General features: G+C 52.2%; 1 long non-coding RNA gene across 1 annotated transcript in view; it reads left to right on the plus strand.

The window, feature by feature from the left end:
- Positions 1 to 5,096: 5,096 nt before the first annotated feature.
- The window catches only part of LOC109292459, a 9,611-nt gene continuing 8,303 nt past the window's right edge, over positions 5,097 to 6,404 (plus strand). Inside the window, exon 1 of the long non-coding RNA XR_002096128.1 lies at positions 5,097 to 6,104. This is a non-coding gene — a long non-coding RNA (uncharacterized LOC109292459). The remainder of the gene's footprint in view (positions 6,105 to 6,404) is intronic.

A 6,404-nucleotide genomic window follows, 5' to 3' on the forward strand; every position in this document is an offset into this window, starting at 1 on the left:
CCCCCCCCCCCCAATAATGACTCTGAAACTCCTGCTAAGCTTGGCCCTACTCACAAAAGTTAAACTACAGCATAATAATGCTAACTGCATCATGCGCGACAATGCAACTTCATGGCTAGGCCATCTGAGAAGGAAGAATGAAGTATCTCTTCCACCTTATCTTGCTATATTCAGAATGATTTCAAGCAGACTCTTAGTTGTCTGGTGTGTAACCGTATGAAATGTCTATCCTTAATTAATTAGCACGATAAATATTTCTTTTGCAACTAACTCACATTTACGTGCAGAAAGAGACATTCTCCATATGTAATAGATGTCTCCTCCTGATTTACTGTGTTTTTCCTAGCTGTTAATCAGTTTCTTGATGCGTTCCAAACCTCTCGTTCCCAAAGACGGTAACTCGTTCAAATTAGAAACGTCCGATAACCAGCAATCGGCAGGTTTTTCCCCATCAGTTATTGTTTGGGACTCTGTTTTGATTTACGCAACTAGAAGAATGTTTTGAAGATGCTAAACTAAGGGTATAAACAGCACACGCGCTTCAGGAGTGAAAAACCTCTCTGACACGGCTTGCTGATGCGCCCCACTTACTCGAGACGTTGAAGAGAAACAGGCCGCCTCTGTCGACTGTTTGGTAAAAAATCATCACCTTATAGCTAATTATTGGACTTTGATTTGGTTTGGAATCACGTGACTTGTTCTTAAATACTTGTAGTAAATACAGCTTTTCATACTTCCATAATTTCTAGGGTCAGAAGGGACCTGAGCAGATCATCTAGTCTGACCCCCTGCCACGGCAAGAAAGAGTCCTGGGGTCAAACGACCCCGGCAAGGTGTACATCTAGCCTCCTCTTAAAGACCCCCAGGGTAGGAGCCAGCACCGCTTCTCTTGGAAGTCGGTTCCAGATCCTAGCCGCCCTGACCGTGAAGTAGCGCCTCCTGATAGCTAGCCTAAATCTACCCTCTGCCAGCTTGTGACCGTTATTCCTGGTCACTCCTGGCGGTGCTCAGGGGAACAAGGACTTCCCCAGTGCCTGCTGGTCCCCCCCCCGACTAGTTTGTAACAGGCCACTAGATCCCCCCTCAGCCTTCTCTTGTGGACACTGAATAGGTTCAGGTCCCGTAGCCTCTCCTCCTGGGACCTGCCCTGCTGCCCCCTGACCGTGCGAGTGGCCCTCCTCTGGACCCTCTCCGTGTTGTCCACATCCTTCTTGAAGTGCGGCGCCCAGAACTGGACGCGGTACTCCAGCTGCGGCCTGACAGGTGCCGCACAGAGGGGGAGGGTCCCCTCCTTGGACCTGCTTGAGATGCATCTGGGGACCTTTTCTGTCGCTCGTCGAACGAGGTGTCAGGTCAATCCCTGTGCTAGTCCAGAATCCTAGGTTTTTATTTGCTGACGCCCAGATTTTCTCCTCTAAAGGGGAACAGCGTGACATACGGTGGGTTTCTTCTTGCAGGCTGGCAGAGTTGGATCCTGCAAGGCACTCGGGGGAACAGAAGGACGGGTCAGAAAGGGGTGCTATGGGCACGGGAGCACGCACACAGGTTCGCACCTGCCCACAGGAGGGAGAGTGCATCCCAACAGGCAAGTCAGGCGTGGCGGGAGGTGGTGAATGGAGGCCTCCATAAATACGGAGCGAGGGACTTGAGCACAGCTGGGCACCAGCCCCAGCCCTGCCCATGCACGGGGCCTGGCGCGGCAATGCACAGCTACAGGGCCCGGGTGAAGAGCGGGCAGGGGGCTCGACTGCCCGCCAGTGCACGCTCCTTGGGGGGGGGGGGGGGAATGAAGCCTCCGTGGCCCAGTAAGCGAGAGCCGGCACAGCAGGGCAATACAGGGCACAGAAGCTCAGTGCCACCACCGTGACTCCTACACCACCATAGCAAGTTGTCCCCTGCCCACGAGACAGCAGCGGGGGGTGGCAGCACAGACTTCTTCCCCTTGGTGCTGCTGGGTGCCTCACCACGATAGCATGGGACTCGCAGGGGCAGCACCAATCTTCCCTGCCCACCGGGCTCCAGAAACCCAGGGGAAGGGCAACAGGGTGAACTGCCCAAGCCCACAGTGGATAGCGCGCCCACGCTCCCCACCGTCTCTACTCGGGCTGTGCCATCCAGGAAAGCGGGAGCTGCGCTCCACTCCCCACTCAGGCCAAAGCAACTGCCGCCTGACGCATCCAGGACCCCGATCCAGTAACCCTGGCAGCTGGAGGAGGAAGATGTGGCACAGTGGGTGGGAACTGAGGGGTGCTGCCAGGGTCAAAAGGACTGTGCTGAGCAATTGACGGGCAGTGGCAGGTTAGGGGGCCATGGGTGGGGAGTGACGAGTACAGGAATGGCCATGGGGTTGTGCACTAGTAAGATTCCAAGTGGCTTTAACACTGAAAAGATATCAATGAAACAAAGTGTTCGACCAATCCCTATATATGTGGCATGGCCTTTTGATCATGGAAAAAAGGTGGATTTGGGGATTTTTTTTTTCTTCTGAGAAAAGCAGGATCCCTAGTAATAAGTAAAGGAATGGCTACTTACCCAGAATGGTGTATCTTACCCTGCAAAACTGCCCTCACCATAACAGAACTGTAGGCTTGTCTGTCAAAAGACTGAACGGTACCTGGTTCTCCATAATGTACGTCGCTGATTTAAAACACTCTCTACGTCTGTCATGCACAGCTGAAGCCGTATAAAGAAAAGTCATCTCATCAACTCCAAGCAATTCCAGGGCCGAGTAACAAGAGCCACAAATGGGACGCTGGATATGCTGAGATGAGCCAAGGAAATCCAGGCTGAAAGTTAGTGCTACTGGCTAAAAGGTTAAAAAAAAAAACAAAACAACAACATATTCCGCCCCAATTCATACTCTCAGAAAAAATGCATGGCAATTTTGATCTGGAACGATTATACTTAGCAGACCAAAGAGGCCCCTCCGTGCAGAACCACATTCCGTCACCGTTAAAGTACCCGGCGTCCGCTCGAGTCCAAGGTGAGGATTCCTAGGGAGTCCTGAACACTCCTCGCCATTCTTCTGCTACACTACATTACTCCTTCCTCCCAATATTCTGATCCCAGAAGCGGTTCAGTCTGAAACACCACGAGTAGCATGTGAAAGAAGTTGAGATGTATAGGCCAATAATCACATGCAATGCTAATGAGGCAACCTCCAGAAAGAATGGTCCCAGGCCTCGCCTCGGTTTCCCGACTCTCCGCTCTGTTGGCCAAGCGCTCGTGACCTCAGACAAACAGGCTGGAATACACAAAGTTCAACCTGAACTCTATACAACCCCCGTGCAAAGGTAGAGATGTGCAATTCTGGGAACTGGCCTCAAACGTGCAAGATGGATTGCAAGGGGCCGTGGCACCTTCCCACCCGGTACTGCGTATTCTTTGCTTGACATAACTGCTGTCAGCAAAAGTGCCCAACTACTAATATCCCAATGGACCAGCGTGCGTTTTTTGAAGGAGCTTGCTCTGGCTTATCTTTTACTTCTCCAGAGCCATCCCAGGTGTAACATGCATCTGCTTACACGAGGGGTGTGCAAAATACTGCCCACGGGCCAGATCCAACACGTGGAGGGACACTGTCTGTTCCTCCGTCCCACCTGGCCCAGCTGCTGTCCAGCCTGTGGCACACCCTGCCATCCCTGGGAATGCAGCAGGGCTGTGGCTGGACTGCCCTCCTAGGCAGCCTGGACAGCAGTGGCTCCTTCCAGCTGTCACTGCCACTGGCCTCAGCACCGCGGTACTGGCAGGTTCCGGCACGCGCAGCCCCGATCCCGGCCAGAACCTGCGTGCGCAGCCCTGACCCTACTCTGGACTCACCCGCCCACGCTGACCAATGGCACCGGCAGTGGCAGCGGCCAAGCAGAAGCTGCTGCTCGGTGAAAAATAAAAGCTGTTCCTACCCTGCAGCTGGGCCCTTTTTGCTGCAGCCACTCATAGCTTGCGCCCAGGCTGCCCTGCATCTCCGCTGCACCAGCAGTGACGGTGGCAGAGGCGCAGCAGGGCAACCTGGGCGCAGGCTCCAGGTAGCCGCAGCCAGAACAGCCCAGCCCAGCCACTGAGAGAGGGAGGGGCCATTTTTCCTCCACGCCAAGCAGCAGCTTCTGCCCGACCGCTGCCAGTACTCGATGCGGGTGGGTGGTCTTGAGCAGGAGCAATGCGGGCGAGGGGTGGGCCACGAGCTGTGCACACAGGTTGTGACCGGTCCGTTCTGCCTAGGGTGAGTCCAGAGCAGGCGTGGGGCAGGCTGGGATTGTCCACTGTCGGTAGTGGCAGGGATGAGCTGCAGAGCCCGCAAGCTTGGCACGTTTGGGGCACGGGCAGAGGGGCCAATGTTGACCGCCCTGCTGCAACTCCCCAAAACTGCCCGTGTGGCCCGCAACTCCAAATAGTTCCCTGACCCTGGCTTACGCCAACGTCCACCGTATACAGGAGACAACGCTACCACTCTGCACAGCCGAAGGAGGAGGGACGAGGGAACTGAAGCAGATAAACACCTTAAAGCTGAGAGAAGCAAAGAGCAGGGGGCAAGGAAGTATTCTCCCCACCTCCCCTACAACTCTCAAAAGGAAGCTGGTAAAAAGTGGTGCAGGCCTGCTGCAGACAGGGACAGGACAAGGGATTTCATGGGAAGCCTTCAGAGGAAGGATGAGGCTAGGAAACACTGACAGAGGCTGTCCAGCTGGACAAGGTCACAGGGCCTGAATCATGGGCACACAAGGTTCAGTGGCTAACAAGTGCTGAAGCCTGCAGAGATCAAAGTGGTCAACGCCTCGTCCGGGCACAGGGAAGGAGAAGGCAAGCCTGTGGGGTCTGGGCCCCCCGGATCCTGCAAGCCAAAGGGCAGGTCGCTGCTTGTGGAGGGTGCTATCGGCAGTTAGAGGCAAGAGCTGCAGTCACTGGAGGTGTTACCATAGGAGCAGGGCACGTGGATGATGCGCCTCCAGGCAGAAGCCCAAGCAACTGCTGGTGCGTTCTGTCCACTGAGTGTGTTAAAGGCAGAAACGTGTACTTAACTGTTACCCATGGTGCCTGGGATATTTCCAAGTCCCACTTCTGTCACATTGGAGCTCCTCGCTGATACACTGGCCCCTAGGCGCACAAGGGGGAGCCTGCGAGAAAGGGCAGACCCACGTCAGACAGTTTCATTAGCGTGACAACACACGCACCATTAACGGCACCGCAGTGGATGAAATTACCTCCGTGGGCCGACCCAGCACATTTCCATCAAGAGTTATCAAGTCACCACACCAAAATCACCCTTTTCTACACACAGTCCTACAAAAAAGGTTTCCAAATCACCATGCACTTTCCCTCATACAACATAACCATATTTCCATACGCTTACCCAATTGGCGCACAATTTTTCACTGGTCGCACAAAATAGTCCCCAAATCACCCTAAAGTGACCACATTATTTTCTAAAAATCAAAATCACCATATTTCCACAAGCATTTCCTAAATCACCAGTATTCTACACAAAACCCCATATTTCCAAAGAAAGGTCCCATATATCACAAGGTCCTAAATTCCACAAAAATCACATTTCCACCCCTTTCCAGGAAAAAGTTCCCAAAGCATCACAGAACTCTCCCAATACCACATTTCCCTCATTCTTTCCACAAAAGAAACTTCTCTATCACCACATAAAATGACCCACCTCTCACCAGAAAAAGTCACCACACTGCCAGAAAAAAGGTTTGCCCATCAGCACACTAAATGACCAGTTTTCCACACAGAAACCACCACGTGCCCAAACACAGGTACACACACAAAGTTTTCCAACCCCCCCACAACATTTCCCCTCACACAGCACAAGCATATTTCCATAAAGCTACCCAATCACCAGAAAATATTCCACGCGTCCCACAACACACCACTTGCACATTTCCACAAGCAAGCTCCCAAATCCTCACAGAATTCTCCCAATACCACCATATTTCCTGAAACCTTTCCACAAACACATCTCCAAATTACCACAAAATGACCAACCTCCCACCAAAAAAAAATCAACACACTTCCAGGAAAAAAAAAATGGGGGGTTCTCAAATGACCCCACAGAACAAAGTTTTCCACACACAAGCCACCATGTGCCCTCAAAAAAGGTTTCCAAATCCCCACACAACATAACTATATTCCCATGCACACAATTTTCCACAGCTCCCACAAACACCAGTTACACAAACAGTTCCCAAATCACCCTAAAATTACCACACTGTTTTCCACAGGCACAATCACCACATTTCCACAGACATCTCTACAAGCGGTTCCTAAATCACCAGTTTTCCAAGAAACAAGGTCCTTTATCACCACACACAATCACCAGTTTTCCACCAAAACATTTAAAAAAGAAAAAAAAATTCACATTTCCACACAGTCCCAAATAAACACCCCAAATCCCCTCT

Source organism: Gavialis gangeticus, unplaced genomic scaffold (assembly GCF_001723915.1).
Source record: "Gavialis gangeticus isolate Ggan-Ray unplaced genomic scaffold, GavGan_comp1, whole genome shotgun sequence".
NCBI classification, from domain to species: Eukaryota; Metazoa; Chordata; order Crocodylia; family Gavialidae; genus Gavialis; species Gavialis gangeticus.